Genomic DNA, 19,899 nt, shown 5'->3' on the forward strand with positions numbered 1-19,899 from the left:
GGATCTTTTTCAATGTTTATTAAAAACAGAGACATGTTCACAATTTGCCCGACTCAGGCCGAGTTTCGCGACTCAAAAGCCACTGCCTCGGGGGCTTGAACACTCCACAGTCGTAACTGAAACTCAGTAGTGCAATTTCACTGTTGCGGAAGTTGTCTTATGCATTGCTGACAATCAATGATTGTACATTGGACGAAATTGCACTACTGAGTTTCAATTACGACTGTGGAGTGTTCAAGCCCCCGAGGCAACGGCTTTTGAGTCGCGAAACTCGGCCTGAGTCGGGCAAATTGTGAACACGTCTCTGTTTTAATAAACATTGAAAAAGGTCCAGGCATCTATTCTTCTCTGTACCTTCTCCATCACAACTATATCTTTTTTGCGATGCGGCGACCAGAATTGAACACAGTATTGAAGGTGCGGTCTCACCATGGAGCGATATAGAGGCATTATGACATTTTCCATTTTATTAACCATTCCCTTTCTAATAATTCCCAACATTCTGTTTGCTTTTTTGATTGCTGCAGCACACTGAGCCGATGATTTCAAAGTATTATCCACTATGATGCCTAGATCTTTTTCCTGGGTGGTAGTTCCTAATGTGGAACCTACAGTGTAACTACAGCAAGGGTTATTTTTCCCTATATGCAACACCTTGCACTTGTCCACATTAAATTTCATCTGCCATTTGGATGCCCAATCTTCCAGTCTTGCAAGGTCCTCCTGTAATGTATTTATTTATTTATTGTTTTTGTTATACCGAGTTTCATGATAGGCATCACATCAACCCGGTTTACAAATAACAAGGAGTGTAAAGCATAACGTGTAAACGAGTGTAAAGCATAACGTAACGTAAAAAACAATAATCACAATCCGCTTGTGATTTAACTATTCTGAAGATTTTGTATCAAATGCAAATTTGATAACCTCACTCGTCATTCCTTTCCAGATCATTTATAAATATATTGAAAAGCACCGGTCCAAGTTCAGATCCCTGAGGCACTCCACTGTTTACCCTTTTCCACTGAGAAAATTGACCATTTAATCCTACTCTCTGTTTCCTGTCTTTTAACCAGTTTGAGGTCCACGAAAGGACATCGCCTCCTATCCCATGACTTTTTAGTTTTATTAGAAGCCTCTCATGAGGGACTTTGTCAAATGCCTTCTGGTTCACCTTTATCCACATGTTTATTAACCCCTTCAAAAAAAAAATGAAGCAGATGTTAGGCAAGACTTCCCTTGGGTAAATCCATGTTGACTGTGTTCCATTAAACCATGTCTTTCTATATGCTCTATGATTTTGATCTTTAGAATAGTTTCCACTATTTTTCCCGGCGCTGAAGTCAGGTTCACTGGTCTACAGTTACCCGGATCACCCCTGGAGCCCTTTTTAAATATTGGGGTTACATTGGCCACCCTCCAGTCTTCAGGTACAATGGATGATTTTAATGATAGGTTACAAATTTTAACTAATAGATCAGAAATTTCATTTCTGAGTTCCCTCAGTACTCTAGGATGCATACCTTCCGGTCCAGGTGATTTGCTACTGAAGCAGCCATTTATTACATCCAGGAACTTTGTGTGTCTAGCAAGTCCTGATGTTACATTTACCCAGTCAATACTGGGATAATTGAAATCTCCCATTATTACTGCACTGCCAAATTGGTTAGCTTCCCTGATTTCTCTTAGCATTACATCATCTGTCTGACCATTTTGTCCAGGTGGACGATAGTATACTCTTATCACTATACTCGTACCCAACACACATGGGATTTCTATCCATATAGATTCTACTGAGCATTTAGTCTCTTGTATGATCTTTATCCTGTTGGACTCTATACCCTCCTGCACATAAAGTGCCACACCCCCACCAAGTTGATCCTTCCTATCATTGTGATATAATTTGTACCCTGATATAGTACTGTCCCATTGGTTATCCTCCTTCCACCAAGCCTCTGTGATTCCAATTCTGTTATCCTCCTTCCACCAAGCCTCTGTGATTCCAATTATGTCAATCTCATCATTTATTGCTATACATTAACTCTCCCATCTTTCTTCTTAGACTTCTGGCATTGGCATACAGCCATTTCAAAGTGTGTTTTTTGTTTGTATTAATAACCTGCTTTTCAGTTGTTAGGGTTAATTTAGAAATCATTAGCTTCAGTGATTTTTTACATGTAGGCATATGGGCTACGTTTTCTTTTATTGGAACTTCTCTGTTGGGATGCCCTAACTCTCCTGTTTCATTAGTATCCTTCAAGGATACATTTCTCCGAACCATGCACCGCTAAGTGACTGTTGGCTTTCCCCCTTGTTCTAGTTTAAAAGCTGCTCTATCTCCTTTTTGAAAGTTAGTACCAGCAGCTTGGTTCCACTCTGGTTAAGGTGGAGCCCATCCTGTCGGAAAAGTCTCCCCCTTCCCCAAAAGTTTCCCCAGTTCCTTACAAAACTGAATCCCTCTTCCCTGCACCATTGTCTCATGCACGCATTGAAACTCTGGAGATCTGCCTGCCTCTGGGGACCTACACATGGAACAGGAAGCATTTCAGAGAATGCCACCCTGAAGGTTCTGGATTTCAACTTTCTACCTAAAATCCTAAATTTGGCTTCCAGAACCTCTCTCCCACATTTTCCTATGTCGTTGGTGCCCACATATACCATGACAGCCGGCTCCTCCCCAGCACTGTCTATAATCCTATCTAGGTGAAGCGTGAGGTCTGCCACCTTCGCACCAGGCAGGCAAGTTACCAGACAGTCCTCACATCCACCAGCCACCCTGCTATCTACATTTCTAATAATTGAATCACCAACTATGATGGCCGGCCTAACCCTTCCCCCTCCTGGGCAGTAGCCCTGGGAGACTTGTCCTCAGTGCAGGAGGACAATACATCACCTGGATGTCCTTGCTACAGGATCACTTCCTGCTACACCAGTGTGATGTTCTCCTACTGGGAGACCTTTCTGATTCAAGGCAGCACTGGGGCTGGCAGACTGGATTTGGGACTTGGCTACTATGTCCCTGAAGGTCTCATCAATGTACCTCTGTCTGCCTTAGTTCCTCCAAGTCTGCTACTCTAGCCTCCAGAGATCGGACTCATTCCCCCGAGAGCCAGGAGCTCTTTGCACAGAGTGCACACATACAATCTTTCATCGGCGGGTAAAAAAAATCATACATGTGACACTCAATGCAAAAAAGAAAGCCCCCCCCAACAGATTTAAAGCTGCTATTGCAGCTGAAGGTGGTTCTACCAAGTACTAGTATGAAAGGGTTGAATACTTATGCAAGCAGCATTTTTCAGTTTATTTTATTTCACAAACAGTGCAGAGAAATAATGAATTGTGACTTTGAAAATTTACTTTAAGAGCATACTGGTTTGCAATCAACATACTAACAATTTGTGTATCATCTGTAATCCACAGAAACCTGCTGAGTTTAACGGGTCGAATACTTCTGCAAGCCATCAACCTAATAAATGAATGTTGACCGACGTGCCGCAAATGCGCAGTAGATAGCAGCTCTACTGCGCATGTGCGGGCGAGCACGTCGGTCTTAGGCAGTGTCAGGAAAAAAAAAACATGGCGGCGGCAGCGGTAGCAGCAAGGGAGGGAGGAGAGAGAGAGAGGGAGGGATGGAAAGAGGGAGTGGGAGGGAGTGACTGAGAGGGAGGGAGGGACTGAGTGAGAGTGAGGGAGAGATTGAGTGAGGGGGAGGGACTGGGAGGGAGGGAGGGACTGAGTGAGTGTGTGGGAGGGAGGTAGGGGGTGGGGAAGAATGAGGGGAGAGGGAGAATGAGGGAGAGGTGAGAGACAGGGATGTGAGTAAGTGGAAGGGGAGAGGGAGAATGAGGGAGAGGTGAGAGACAGGGATGTGAGTAAGTGGAAGGGTAAGAAGTTGTGGAGCAGAGAAAAAGGGAGTGGAGGAGGGCTGAGGGGATGGGATTGAGAGAGGGTGGGGAGTGACTGAGGGAAGGGGAGAGAGGTGGGAGTGACTGAGGGAAGGGGAGGGAGGTGAGAGTGAGGGGAAGAAGGCAGTGGGAGACAGAGGGTGAGTAAGACTGAGTGGAGGAAAGGGGAGGAGTGAAAGAGGGGAAGGGGAGAGAGGGAGAAAAAGTGTAGAAGGGTGCTGTGTTAGAAAATGGACTGAAAACAAAATGTAATGTAGCCCGTTTTAAACGGGCTTAACGGCTTGTTATATATAAAAGAAAACCTGAAACATAAAAAGTACTGTGCATTAAAAATTGGAGACAAACATTGTATAGCAATTCCTTCACTGTTTCTTGTTTACAAAATATTTACCCCAAAACAAAAATATGGAGAAACTGGTGAAACTGGTGAAACACAATGCGTCAATTTTAAATAAACAATGTGAACATATCCCAGGATCATGTCTATAAAAACAAACATGGAAAAATGTGGTAAAGCATGAAAAACAAATGCTATTAAATTAAAAGCTTTAATAGGAGGTCTCATGACACGACGCAACGGTGAGGACTTCTTCCTCGCAAGCTCCGGGTGTGTCTGCTCTAATCCTCTGCATCCTGACCTACACATTCAGCTAAAATCGCTCCACTTTGGCGTTATTTCACAATCCTTATGAGTATCGACTCCTGCTTGTCCAAATCTCCATCAAGAATGCCGATTCAGCCCACAAGAAAGAACATGAGAAACTGAAACTGGGGGAAGGCAAGATGGCTGCCGCAGGAGAACAGGCCTCATGCACGTTGCTGGACCCCTCAGTCATAGAAGCAATATCACATGCAGTAACAGAGGCCTTGCATGGGAAATTAGAAGAGATTGCTGAGATTAAAGGCTCACTAACAGAATTTGCTCCTTGTATAGAACATCTGGAAGGTCGCGTCTCTTCGGTAGAAGACGATTCGCTGGTTCATACGAGACAACTGGATAAACTGTCTAAAAAACTCCTTCAAGAAGAATAAAAATCAAAGATTTGGAAAACAGATCGAGAAGGAACAATTTGCGTTTTGCAGGCTTTACGGAGGACATAGATGAAATTGACCTGGCACAAATTTTAACTGGCTGGCTTCCAGAGGCCTTGAGTTTGCAGTCTCTGGCGACAACTTTGGTGGTACAACGGGCCCACAGGCTGGGAGCACAGAGACCAGGCAATACATGAGTGTGACAAGTTTTAGCCCAATTTCTGAATTACCATCACAAGAAGCAAATATGGATGAGCTCTCGCAAACTACAGACCTTAAATTACAAGATCGCGCCTATAAGGACATTTCAGGACTTCTCCAGCAAAGTCTCGGCAAAGCAAAAGGAGTTTTCCCCTATTTGCACCACATTATCAGCTAAACAGATTCGTTTTGCTCTGCTATATCCAGCATGGCTCCACATTTGTAATGCTGGCTCAACGCGTACATTTGAATCCCCACCAGAAGCAACTAAATTCATGGAACAATTGGAGGAAACATTAATGCCTCATCCTTCTAAGAATTTCATATGGATTCATTTGTTTCTCCACAGTGGAACATGGGGGAATACTATTATTTTTGGTTTGGTTCGACAATGAGTTGAACAACTAATGTTCCTATGAGTAGAGTATCAGCATATGGGGAAGTGAGAACTCTTCCTCTTTAAAAGAAGCGAGGCCAAAAAGTATGAGGAAATAGTTAAAAATTCTATGTGGAGCAATATGAAAGTAAACATGCACCAACCAGTGAATGTGTCGGTGGGACAAGTTTTGGTAACAGCATAATAACTTTTGAACATACTGAGAATGTGATTCATGATGCAAGTTTGTTACTTCTGTTTTTCGTACTGAATGCAGGTTTCATGGAGCGGACACACACAGTTGTGCGTTAGTGACCCCAGCTCTCCTAGTGATGAGTGACGGCGAAGGCCGCACAGGATGGAGGGGTTGGATAAGGGGATAGGGCTGGTATCGGAGTTTATGTCATTGTCTATGGGCTTAAGGGAATATAACTTTTAAAAAGGTTTACACATGAATGTAGCACCCCCTACAGCGTTACGAATGATCTTTCTGGTATATAGGGGATTGGCACAGCTGACTTGTATTTGTCCTAATGGCTAAAACACTCAGAATTATGAGCTAGAATATTGCTGGTATGGGCTCCCCCGTTAAATGTGAAAAGGTTTTGTCCTACATTAAAAGATCTAAAAGGTGACATATTTCTTCAGGAAACACATGTCTGCTAAAGAGCATGACAAATTGCAAAAGAAAAGCTTTTCCCATGTTTATTACTCCTCAGGTACCACGCATAAAAGGGGAGTGGCAATAATAATTGGTCGTCAGGTTCCTTTTTCCTTTCAGAAATCCTAGAAAGAGGGAAGAATTATAATGGTCAGTGGCAACATTTCAGGTAAAAATGTGATGCTGGCTTCAGCATATGCCCCTAATCAATATAATTATACTTTTTTTTTTTTTTACAAACATAATAATGGCTATCTTGCACTAGGAGGCACACTTTAAGGGGGCGATCTCAACTGTGTAGTTGATCCTAGCATGGATAGATGCTCCAAGACCACAATTTCCAAGTTGGGGGAAACAAAAAGGAGTACTATATATCCCTTAAAGACATCCCTACACCCGGGCGAAAGGGATTATATGCATTATGCGAAAGCAAACCCCAATAAATCCCATATAGATTTCATATTAATTTCAGAGTCTTTGTTTACATGTGTGATTTCTGCAGAAATTGGAAACCTTCTTATTTCTGACCATTGTCCAGTATTTTGCCATATAAAACATTGTTTCCTAACCCACCTGGCCCATTTCAGTGGCATCTGCCAGAATGGCTAGTTAAAGACTTATCCTTTAAAGAATTTTTGTAAAAAAAAAAAAAAAAATGGGCCCTATACATGAAAGTTAATGAAGTCCATACTAAGGACTCTAGTCCATTTTGGGAAACGGCCAAATAAATCTGTTCTTGGGGGGGGGGGGGGGGGGGGGAGGGATTTTGCAATTAGGGAAACTGCAGCACTATAAAAATTGCTGGAATAGTCCCCAAATTCAGACTTGGAAAGAAATTCTTAGCGACCCAATGTGCTTTAAATGACATTTTACATCAGAAGGCAAAAGATGCAATAGTCATATATAGTCAAAAATTGTACTTATATGGTAATAAATCCGGCCGCTTGCTGGCTAATTTGGTCAAAGCCCAAAGGGCATCCAAATTTATTTCCGCTATCTGAACTCAAGATGGGAACATAGTTACAAAATCCCCTCAAATGTTTTTAAGGACTTTTACCAGTCCTTATACACTTCGGAAAACTCTGATACTTATTCTCAGGAGGAATTTTTACAAAAGCTTAGTCTTCCCAAGCTCTCTCTCACTGACCTGGAAAGTTTAAACAAACCAATAACGGTCTCAGAGATTTTGGGAGTGATCAAAGAATTAAAACTTCATAAATCCTCAGGTCCGGATGGACTTAGCTCTCTATTTTATAAATCATTACATTCTCATATTGCTCCAACCTTACAAAACCTCTTTAATGGCATGGTTTCACAAGGTAGGCTCCCTCAGACTATGTCGGAGGCAGCAATCATAGTGCTCCCAAAACAGGGTAAGGATCCCAAAGATCCTGGATCATATAGACCAGTGGTCCCCAATCCTGTCCTGGGGGCCCACCAGCCAGTCGGGTACCACTGATATAGACCCATATCTTTATTAAGTCAGGATGTTAAAATCGATGCAAAAATTATTGCAAATAGAAGGAAAAATATTTTGCCACACCTTATTTCTCCAGAACAGATGGGCTTTGGGGTGGAGCATAAAGCTAATACCAATATCAGACATCTTTTATTGGCGCTTTTCGCCTGCCACAAACCATCAATATCAGACCCACTTTTAGTAAGTTTCGATGCGGGGAAGGCATTCGATCCCATTGAATGGCTTTATCTGCTGAGGGTGCTCCAGGCTTTTGGTTTTGAAGGTCCCATATTTCAGGCTATTAGCCTACTGTATAAAAATCCCAAAGCATTTATCAGAGTTAATGATAAAGCATCTTCTATGTTCTCTCTTCAAAGAGGTACCAAGCAGGGATGCCCATTATCCCCTTTACTACGTATTCTTTCGCTAGAGTCCCTTATACACACTGTGCTTGGAGATAAAGTAATAATGGGAGTGAACATAAGAAATGGAGAATTGAAAATGATGCTCTTTGCTGATATGCAAAAATCCTCAATTCCAAAGGTTTTGGACACTATAAAAACTTTTGGGAGCTTTTCCGGTCTGAAATTGAACCTTTTAAAATCTGAAGCTATAGACATATTGGGGACCTTACAAACAAATTGGGCAGACTTTCCCCTCAGTTGGGCAACAGACTCCATTAAATATTTGGGTATCAAAATTAGTCTCCCAGATAGCTGGTACTCACTTAACATCTCTCCCTTTATAGTGGATTTTAAAAAGTCCTTGACCAGTTGGACTGGTCTTCCATTATCTTTTTTAGGCATAATGGCCCTAGTGAAGATGATTCTGTTGCCTAAGTTGCTATATAAGTTGCAAATGGTGCCATTTCTTAATCACTAAAAGTGATCTTAAGAGCATACAGCGCAGGTTTGCTGCTTTCATTTGGCAGGGCTGCCATGCATGGATGAAATTCGCCAATATTATTTCTCCGAAAGAAGCTGGGGGCCTTGGTTTTGCATATTTACATACGTACAATTTGGCCAGCCTAATGCTCATATTAGGAGACTGGATATGACCAATTATAAAGGGTTCAATAACAGATCTGGAAAATGCCTCCGTTCCCATTAAGTCTCAAATATCTTTGCAAATGCCCGTGAAATTTGTATGGACTTCACTCAATTAATATTGTTTAAGACTATGAGATGGGCTTGGTGGAAAATTAGATCCCTTCTTGGTCTATCAAGATATTTTTCTTTGTGCCTTCCAATGGAGGGGAATGTTTAGTGCCAGTTTAGGTGGTAGACTATTACATATAATTAGGTCAAACAATATCGCTATATCATAAGAATGGGAGAACCACATTCATTTGCTTATTGTATGGACACTTACTCATTTCAAGATAGAGACTTTTTTTTTACATGCAAATTCACAACTATATTAAGGTGGTCTTATCAGAGGGCTGGAATTCTATAATCAACAGTCCTTTCCAATTACATTCTCTATGGTTTTCACCTTCTTTATCTATGTCTAAATTGTACAAAATTTTACAGTAACTCCATTTTTCCTAACCTTGCTATTAAATGGTCTTCAGAACTTAAAGTAACCCTAACCAAAACACATTTGGAGAATAGGTCCAAATTAGTGATGAAATCCTTAAAAGATCTCCCTTCAGAAGTACACATCAAGTTAAAGTATCGTTTAATATTTTGGTCTATTTGGGCCTATACAGCGTATATTACAGCTTCAGATTGCCACATGAGATGTGGGAAGAGCAAAGCCTCAATTTATGGGACTGTGACAAGATTAAAACATTTTGGGCTTCAACAAAGTCATATTTTGAGAAAATGTTAATTCCCACTGATATTGGTCCCCTGCTTTTTATATACTAGGAGTCACACCTAGAGACTCGGGTTGTTCCTCCAAACACTCAAGCTCCTTATTAAAGGTTGTGTAATAGCCCTGAAAATAATTTTACTGTATTGGATCAACTGATTGGTCCCTCTGTGGAAAATTGGATAACTATACTGACATGCCTATTTACTAGAAACGTAGAGGGCAACAGGAACAAAGACAAAGACTGATCTTCCTTCCCAAGGATCCACGTACTTTGGACCTAGGGAATCTTGCATGAGAAAGCCTTCCCAAGAAGAGAAGTTAAAGATAGCAATGCAGCAAGAGGCTGGCCTGCAGTGGTTACTCAGCCCCAGCCACTTTCCACCACTCCAGTCCCCCAAGTCTCCTGGCTAGACCCAGAAGCAGATGTCAGAATTGGGAAGAAAGTGCAATTGGTGTGGGGCTTGCTGGCAATATAGTATAGTAGGCTTTCTGCAAAATATGCGGGGAAGTGAGCCACAGTTGCAGATCTGACAAAAGGAAAAGGCAACAGGGCCAAGCAACAAAACTGATGCAGATACCTGGTCTAGGCACTTGTTTTAGAGCTCTGCTTCCTCCCGCAAAGCACAGCACTACAGTTAGGTGAGCACAGCCTCCAGCTTCTCAACGGAATTCTTCACAATTATGCATAGGGCATACTTAGAAATAAAGAACCTGGCAGCAGGACACAAGACAGGATTTAAAGCGGAAGCTCACCTGCCACCTCATAAAGACCAGGTCCACGCTGGGAAAAGGACCTGGCTAGAATTAGAGCAGTATGTCTCCCCTGCAAAGTCCATTATCTCAGTCAATACCCTCAGTGACTCCTTGGGGCAGGAAGGGAGGAGGCAAAGTCCTTAGAAGAACAGGAGAAAGGAGAATAGACATCCTCTGTAGAAGCGAAGAAAGCAGCAAGATTGTTTAGGAAAGAGGAGTTAGAGGCTCTTATTACAAAAGTTTCACAGTTAAGGCTGACAAAGGAACAAGTGAAGGAATCAGAGCCAAGGGGAATTCAATCCTTGCAGAACTTAAAAAGCCAGTGAGAGCCTTCCCTGTATACCCAGCCATACTGGAGATGATTATAGCAGAATGAGACAACCCAGACTCAGCCCTAGGAATTAGGAAGTCTAAGAAGACTATTGCATCAGCAGGAAAACTGCCGCCTATTTGAGATAGCAAAGGTAACAGCCGTCACAAGGAAGACCACCATTCCAGCAGGATGGGGAGGGGGGGGGGGGCAAGAGGGGGTAAGTCAGCATTAAAGGACCCCTGGAACTGGAAGTTGGAGACACTTAAAAAAAGCTTTTTCAACTGGCTAGCCTTTCACTCAAGGGCAATAGGTTACAGTGGCTACATGGCCAGAGCAATGATTTGTTGGATTCAGCCACACAGAAAATGAAGAGCATTAGAATGCTTCCCCACCTGCAGTCTGTTTCGATTCAGGAGCAGCGTTCTTAGCAGATACACTCTAGGACATCTACTAAGCAGGTAGCCAGAGCAGTATCTCCTAGACATATGTTGTAGTTAAAACCCTGGTTGGCAGACTGTCTCGAAGGCAAAGCCAAATAGGCTGCCCTTCTAGGGATGCCTTTTGTTTGACAAGGGGGAATTTAAGCCATAAATGCCGATGGGTTCCGGAACGTCTTCCCCCAAAAGCAGGTAAACTCAGGCATGTATAATTTCCTTTCATTTTCCTTTAATTTGTGGTGAGACTATTGCCTTATGAGTTCCCCTTCAAACTGTGATGTGATTTGGCCCCTCCCGATGCAGTTCTCGAAACACGGCCTGTGTCAGGGGAACACTAACTCTTGCTCTTTTTTTTTTTTTTTTTTAAGTTTCTCTTCATTATTCTATTGAATAAATGCCACTTGTAAACAGAATAACTTTTGTTGACAGTGAACAATATATCTTCAACTATATTATTCCACTTGCACCTGTGGCTTCGGTCTAACCCACCATTATTTTTTTTTTTCACAATGCAAGGTTCTGTATTAGGAGTCACCACTCAGGAAAAGGATCTAGGTGTCATCTTTGAAATACATTGACATCTTCTTCTCAGTGTGCAGCAGCAGTCAAGCAAATAGAATGCTATGGATTTTTACGAAAGAAATGGAGAATAAAGTAGAGAATATCATAATGCCTCTGTATCGCTCCATTGTGACACCTCATCTTGAGTATTGTGTGCAGTTCTGGTCTCCACATCTCAAATAAAAAGATATAGCAAAGAAGGGCAACTAAAATGATAAAGGGGATGGAACAATTCCCCCATGAAGAAAGGCTAAAGAGGTTAGGACTCTTTAGCTTGGAAGAGAGACTGCTGAGGAGATATATAACAGAAGTCTATAAAATGATGAGTGGAATGGAACAAGTAAATGTTTATCAATTGTTTACTCTTTCAAAAAGTACAAAGACTAGGGAATACACAATGAAGTTACTGGGTAATACATTTAAAACTAATAAGAGAAAATATTTTTTACACTCAACGCATAATTAAGCTCTGGAATTTGTCAGAGGATGTGGTGAAAGCTAAAAGCATTTAAAAATGTTTTGGACAAATTCCTGGAGGAAAAGTCCATTAACCAATAATAAAGTAGAGCTGCAGAAATCCACTGCTTATTCTTGGGATAAACAGCTTGAATCCATCTACCCTTTGGGATCCTGCCAGGTACTTGTGACCTGGAATGGCCACTATTGGAAACAGGATACTGGATTTGATAGACCTTTGGGCTGATCCAGTATAACAAAGTCTTATGTTCTTATGTACTTCAAAGCCGCTGGGTTACTTTAGCATTTCTTGCAACCTCTAACGTCCCTGCTTTGTTAGTATCCTTTAAAGCAGTGGTTCTCAACCTTTTTCCCATCGTGACACACCTAGCAGACCACACTCACATGTGACATACTGCTCATTACAATTCACGGCGGAAATAAAAATATTTTAAATAAATATTTTTATTGCTAAGAATGACACAAGGGAAAGATATGTATTGTCTGAACAGAAATCGCAAAATTGTAAACATCCCATACCAAAACAGAACCAATTTCAGGTACTGAAACAGTAAACACCTTATCTAAGAAAAGGCAACACTGAAAATATTACACCAGGCCTTAAGACACCAATACACCTCCTATTAGGAAAACGGAACAAGCCAGGCTACTATAGAGCCCTACACAGAAACTACACACCAGCAGAAAACCTCACCTGAATCACATGTGCTGACCCTCACCTAACAAAGAATAAAGAGACCAAAAGCATAACTAGAAGCATGCAGACAGAAATTGAATTGGAAACTGCATCAAGCCAGAGAGTTTGTTTGCAGTATAACAAAGGAAAAAAAAAGAAACATCACCAGTCCTTATAAAACAAATCAAGAAATATAAAGTCAATAGCAGAAAAACCATACTAACAAAAAGAACAGATTATTTCAAAACAGCTGATTAATGGAATATCCAATAATTAAAAACTCATAAAAAAATTTCTAGATACCAATAAAGTATTTCAAAATAGCAGACACAAAGGCCCAATAATGAAAAATAATAAGGATAGAAAAAATGTTTTGCTCTGCACACCTAGGAACATTTGATATCCAGGTGCCCTGAGATTGTTTTGAATTAGCAGGAGGAGGGGTGGTTTGCTTGCAACTTTCTCCTCTCACACATGCACATGCTTTTTCTCTCACTTATAATAGGCTGTTAACTACACATTTACACACATGCTGTCTTTTCATGCTTACACACACAGGCTTTCAATCACACACATACATGCTGTCTTTTTCTCTCACACAGACTCATTCACATGCTTACAAATATACTCTCATTTACACACAGGCTCCCTCACCTAAACCAGCTCTCAATCACAGACACACATGCTCTCTCTCTCTTACTTATACACACAGGCTTTTAATCATACATACACATGTTCTCTCGCACACACTGTCACACAAACAGGTTCTCAATCATACATACTCTCTTTCACAAACAGGCTCTCAGTATTCACATACATGCTGTCTCACACACACAGGATCTCAAACACATATGAGAGCATGCCGGTGCCGCTGACTCCAGCTGTCTTGCCTTGTTCGCCCGGGCTATCAGCATTTTAAGCCCGCTTGGGTAGGGGGAGCAGTTGGGTCAGTGGGGGACTGGGAGGCTGCCACCACTTATGCGAAAGCCTGTCATGGACAGCCCCTCTCCCCCACACTTCCTGACTTAAAACAGGCATTAGACCTGTGCCAAACACACATTTTAAAGTTTAACTCTAGATACATTTGCATAGCATTCCTTTACTGCAACAGGGATTTAAAATAATAATATGGCTTTAATAACATGCACTGAAACCAACACACATTTTCTTAGCATCCAGATTATTGCATCAGCCTGAGAGCTGTGTGTTGCCTGACCAAAGAGAAGACTTGTTCCAGGATTGCATCAAGGCAGTCAGCAATGTAAAAGGTAGGAGGGATAGCTGACAAACAAGCTGGAGGCGACGGACTGGCTTGCTTGAAGTGGGGTGAACTGGGTTGAGATGTCTTGTTTACTTGGGGGGGGGGGGGGGTGACCAACTGGTTAGCAGTTGGGGTGGCTAGAGGGAGAAGGAAAAAAAAGGGGCAAGGAGGAAGGGAAGCTAAAAGAGAAGGGAAGAGAAAAATTGCGAGGAGACATGAAATAGGTGAAGTAATAGAGCATCAAAGGCCTGTTTTTCCTTTCTTCTCTCTCCCCCTCCCCCCACAACCAGCATTTGTAAAGCAACCCATAATGGAGCTGTGGCAGACCTCGTAGGAGGAATCCACTGTTGGAAGGGAACGGGAACTTCTACTAGCTCTTAAGTTTTTGGGCTAGCTCCTAGAGCTAAGGAAGTTTCGTCAAGGCCTGTCTCACACCATTGCTTTACGTTAATGATTACAGATTGAATGTCAATTTCGTAATCTACCAAATATTTCCAACTCCAAGAAAGCTGAGCTCTCAAACTTTTTTTTTTTTTTAAGTAGGTTAGAAGGTTGTTTTTAAAAAAATTATTTTCATTATGGGCAAAGTATTAGTGCACCTCCTACACGAATGAGCAACATTTTCACTCCAAATAATCCCTCACTTGAGAAGTCATCTTAAAAATTCGTGGATGGCATCATGCAATCAATCGTAACAAACTAATAAAAATTGTTTTAGAAAAACAGTGTAGTCTAAATACATTAAGAACAAATTGGTTCTCCTCGCCCAGCAAAACAAGGACGCGGACATAACACAGCCTTTCTATGACAGTGGGATCCACCAATCACTGAATGCTTTATGCTGGCTCGCGTCCCATAGGAAGCCTATGAGAGATGTTAATAGGAGGGACAACGGCCGGGGCGGTGGAAGCGCCCAGTTGTCAGTTTTTCTACCATTCCGCCGGTACGGAAGGAAATGAAAGCCGAGCAGAGTTAAACCACATCATAGAAAAACGTACACCCCGTACACTGTCCGCAGCAAACTCACTTCAAATTGCCCCACCCAAATGACAGGAAAACAAATCAGAGAAAGAAACGCTTCTAGATGATGTACAACTTGGGAGAGAGAGAGAGGATTATCGAATGCGGAACCAACTCCGAACTCGGTATCAACTACTTTCTTAGCAGCTTTCGACTTCCCCTTTCTCATCGCTTCTCCCAACGCGTCGTCAGAGGAGGAGGCGGCGGCCAACAAAAGCCTCAGAGGCTGCTGCTGCAGCTGCTGCCCTCGCGCCGCTCACAGGATAAGGCAACCGCGAGGTGCGAGAAGACTCGCGGTGCCAACGGCCCGAGGCACCCTGGATTCTATGCCCCGTGCCGCCACCACTCCCTCCCCCAACCGAAGTAAACGACATTTAATTTAACCCGTTACCTACTCACCAAACGGCCGCCCCGGAGCTCTCCCTCCGTCTGTCTCTCAGCCCAGCACCGGTCAGAAAATCATTGCTATTGCTGCTGCTGCTCCGCTTTACCTGACAGCCCCTCTCTCCCCCCCTAGCCACTATCGAGGGGTTTGGAAATGGGGAACAGGCGGCGGCTACTAGCTTCCGGCTAACACGCAGAAGCTGATGTCACGCAAAGACCTCCGGGGAGGAGCCGAGGCATGGGCCTGTGACGCAATAAGGGGGCGGGGTGGAAAGCCGGGGGGGCGGGTTTTTGAGGTGATGTAATCGGTGAGCTGAGGCGTTGCTGGCGCTGGCGCTGTTTACGTACACAAACTGCATAGCCATCATGTGCTTTTTGTCTGGTAAGAGAATTATGGCTAAAATTACCGTACTAGCAGGCTTGGGAAAGTTATTGCTGTCTGACTGCAGCAATAACTTTGAGGAGTTGTTCCTTTTAGAAATACTATTTTTTTCCACTCTTTTTTTCCTAAAATTTAGGCTGTCCGGTGTATTTTAATGGGGTCAGTCGCTCCTGCTGCTATTCAGTAACACGAAACTGTATCTTAGTCAACTGATAGAACGTAGGAGCAAAATAGTATTGTAATAGGCTATAGTCATACTTAGGTTTCTATGTAGGCAAGATGTACTAGTGAGATCACAAACTCTGCAATCACTAATCAAGGGTTTTGTCTGTAGCAGGAATCTACTTGGTGCTTTTTAAAAATGAAATCTGCCTACTGATTCTATAAGGTTGCTGTAGCCAAGAAATCATTTCTCTTCTACTTGATGACTTAGGTGGGGTAGATTGAATGTGACTGGAAGACATGCACTTTGATAGACAGACCCAGCTGCTAATTAATTATCATACTATCTCTTTACTTTTTTTGCAACTAAGGATCCTCTCTGCTTATCCAATGCCTTCTTGAAGTCAGTTACGATTTTAGCTTCCACCACTCTACTTTGGGAAGGCATTCCATTTAACCACCATTCTTTCCATTAAAATCAATAGAACATAATATTTATTTGTTTGTTTGTTTTTATATACCGATATTCAACCTATGTCATCATATGTCAAATATGAGTCTTCAGATTGGGAGGAATTGCCATCTAAAGTGAGGCAAAAATTAAGATGTGTTAAATAAATTAGACAATAAAAACTAAAGTATTAAGGACAGTTTATCTGGTCCCTCCCTTTTCCCTTGGTCCTCATCATAACAGACAGTTTGTTCTGCTGCCATTTCTAAAATGATGAGTCAGCACAACTAGCCAGTCAAACGTCAACATTCAGTATAACACTGGCAGCATTTGCTCATCTTTCTCAGCATCACGCCCAGTTTCATTTATGCCATCTTGAAATTCTCTCACCTTCCATACTTGTTGATTTTCGGCTACGCCTTATAATGGTTAAAAGAATGCTAGGCACGGCTGCTGCTAGTTTTTATGCTGCCCTGTGTGAACAATTACTGTGCTGCCCTTCCTCCCCCCCCCCCCCCCCCCCCCCCCCCCCCACCGTTCATTCATTCTCTGACCTGTGACCACCAAAAAAACACCCAGCTCCCTTCAGTGATAGTTTAAAAACTGACACCATCCCCCCAAACCCCCCCCCCCCCCCCCCGAACCCATGTCTGGTGCAAGGGTATTTGGTGCCCTAGGTGAACCTTATAGCCTTGCACAACGCCACCTGCCCCATTCCACACACACAGTTAAGAGTTATGCATTTATATTTTACATGAAAAATATCAAAGTACGGTATTCTGCAGTAAGAATATCACTTGCATACACTTCTGTGAAACCAACCAGAAATCCCTGCAAAAAAAGACACTTGGAACCCATATGCTATTAGGCCTATTGTGATGTATGTTGGGTATGTACTTGACCCTCCGAAAGCCTTAAAACACTAATACACTTCCTATTAGGAGAATGCCTCACCTCAGTCACCCATGTAGATCATAAACCTACCCTCACCAAATACAGAATAGAGCAACCATAAAGTAGAAATACAAACATGCAGACAAAAACTGAACTGGAAACCACAAGAAGCCAGACACTCTAAGCAGTGCAACAATGACAAAACAGAACCATCACCATTCCTCAAATATCAAACAATAAAATCTATATAAATAAAAATGTAAATGTTCATTTGTTCAAAATCTTAAATCTCCGAAAGTTCTTCACTGATTGCGTTGAAATTTTGACAGTTTTGCATTCAAATACGCGCGTTTTTATATACCTATATTATATAGATGTCACACCTGTGACAGGTAAAACCATGTTTTTTGGGAAAAACAGCACCATCTGTTGGATGTTAAAGCAACACACGCTATCTACAATATAAATGGGCTCTGACCGACAGACCGCAAATGCGCAGTAGAGAGCAGCTCTACCGCGCATGTGCGGACCATAGAGCTCTGCGTTACGTGCTGGGTGCCACAGAGGGGAGGAGGAAAGGGCAGACGAGTTGCCGCTCCGAGAAACGGCTCAGCCTGTTCCTCCGCCGCTGGGGAAGGGGGGAGGGAGTAGGGACTGCCGGACAGTTACACACAGGAGGAGGAAAGGGTAAAAGAGTCGCCGAGCCAGTCCGTCCACCGCCGGGAAGGGGGGGAGGGAGTTGGGACAGCCGGAGCAGAGCTAATACACATTGTGAAATTAAACCAGACTGAGCTACGGCAACGAGTGGCCGGGTACAGCTAGTCAAGAAATAAAATAAATACATAATCATAATACTAAAAACATACTAATAATATTTCAAAAAGGCTGATGAATAAAAGATCAAATAATTTAAAAAACTTCTATACAAGTTTTTTTAAAGTCCCAAAAACCAATAAAATATTTCAAAACAGCAGACACAGCAAATAACACCTGAAAAAAACAAACTAAAAAGGATTTTAAAAATTTACGCTCTTCATATCTGGGAACTTTGACTTCCAGCAACCCCGAGATTGTCATGGATTAGTAGAAGAGGGATGCACAAAGTTTCTCCTCTCTTTCTTATATACAAACATACATAAAAGCTCATACCGACAAACCCGCAGGCGTCTCCAGCTTTGATTTGGTTGGGATCTATCAGCAGCGTCGGGCGCTCATTGACATTTCAGCTGCTGGCAGGTTGGAATCCACTTGCATCACTCCCTCTCCCCCTCCCTCTCCAGATAAGCTCCTATTTACAGCCCCACACACCAGAAAGGCACTCATTCTCACACACACAGAGAACCCAGAAAAGCACCCATTCTCACACACAGAGAACCCAGAAAAGCACCCATTCTCACGCAGACAGAACACAGAAAAGTACTCATTCATTTGAACAAACACCCCCAAGCAGACTCGCATTCATACACATGCACACACTAAAGGCAGACCCCCCTCTCTTTCTTTTGCCAGCAGCCTCAGAGCCTCTCTCGTTCCTCTGCTGCTGCATGGCTATTGGGGAGGTGCCAATCGCTGCTACTGGCACTGAAGCCCATTCTGCTGCCTCCTCTGTGCAGGCCCCGTGATATTAAAAAATTTTCGGGGCTTCCAGTTCCTCCATACTGATCTCGTACATAGCAAGATCGGCATAGAGAAAGTTCTACTCTTGCACATTCCCAAAGAACATATGCCAATCACTAAAAATCAAAAAAATGATTTTTTTTTTAACCTTTGTTGTCTGATCTTAGTTTTCTAATTGGTTGGTCACAGGCTTTTTTTTCCCACCTTCCCTTTCTTGGTCTTTTGCCAATTCCTTTTACAGGGTCTCCTTTTTCTGTTTCTTCTCTATCCACCTGTCTTCTTCTTTTCTTCCCTCCGGTGGAGCGCACTGTTAACCGGCATTTGGATGCCTCTTTTTACCGCTGGCCCTAATTTAAATAAATAAAGTTACTGAATCGCACACACAGGAGAGTGGCCTGTGTGCTCGCCCGCTCTCCCGCGTGGTTTACTGTATCGGCCTGTTACACACTCAGGCTCTCATTCTCATATGCTGTCTCTCTCTCACACACACACTCAGTCTCTCACTCTTAAACGCTGTCTCTCTCTCACACATATACACACAGGCACAGGCTCTCACACTCACAGCTCTCACTCTCAAATACTCTCATACATAAATACACACTGTCTCTCTTTCACATGTTGTCTCTCACACACACAGGCTTTCTCACACAAGCAGGCTCTGACTCTCACATATTGTCTCACACAAACAGACTCTCACAAGCTATCTCACACACACACACATACAGAGGTTCTCACATGCTGTCTTCTGATCATATAGGCTTCACTCTCACACACAATCTCTCAAGTCACTCTCATACACACACATATTCTACAGGGCCTCAGCCTCTCTCTCACCTCTTGGCCTCCCCTTCGCGGGTTGCTCCAGGATGGCTCTGCGGCGGCCCTGATCTTTTTGGGCTGCTGCAAGGTAGGATCCATAGCGGCCCTGCTACCAGGCCTCCTCTTCTCGGGCTGCCACAAGGTGGGATTCGCGGCGGCCCTACTACAAACTCTACTGCTTCTCTGCACACAGCCGATAACTCCTCCTCCTTCCTGCCCGCACGGCTCTGGCAATGTTTT

At 42.8% G+C, this 19,899-nt stretch overlaps 1 protein-coding gene across 5 annotated transcripts in view; it reads right to left on the reverse strand.

Moving 5' to 3' along the window:
- The window catches only part of NDEL1 (nudE neurodevelopment protein 1 like 1), a 129,594-nt gene extending 114,021 nt beyond the window's left edge, over positions 1-15,573 (reverse strand). For 3 of the 5 annotated variants that reach the window (XM_029600344.1, XM_029600345.1, XM_029600346.1), the window contains exon 1: positions 14,958-14,979. The gene's annotated coding sequence lies outside the window, so the exon portion shown is untranslated. Of the gene's footprint in view, positions 1-14,957; positions 14,980-15,349 lie in introns of those variants that run through there. The other 2 variants (XM_029600349.1, XM_029600347.1) reach the window with 2 other exon arrangements.
- Positions 15,574-19,899: the final 4,326 nt, after the last annotated feature.

This window comes from Rhinatrema bivittatum, chromosome 4, assembly GCF_901001135.1.
Source record: "Rhinatrema bivittatum chromosome 4, aRhiBiv1.1, whole genome shotgun sequence".
Classification (NCBI taxonomy): domain Eukaryota; kingdom Metazoa; phylum Chordata; class Amphibia; order Gymnophiona; family Rhinatrematidae; genus Rhinatrema; species Rhinatrema bivittatum.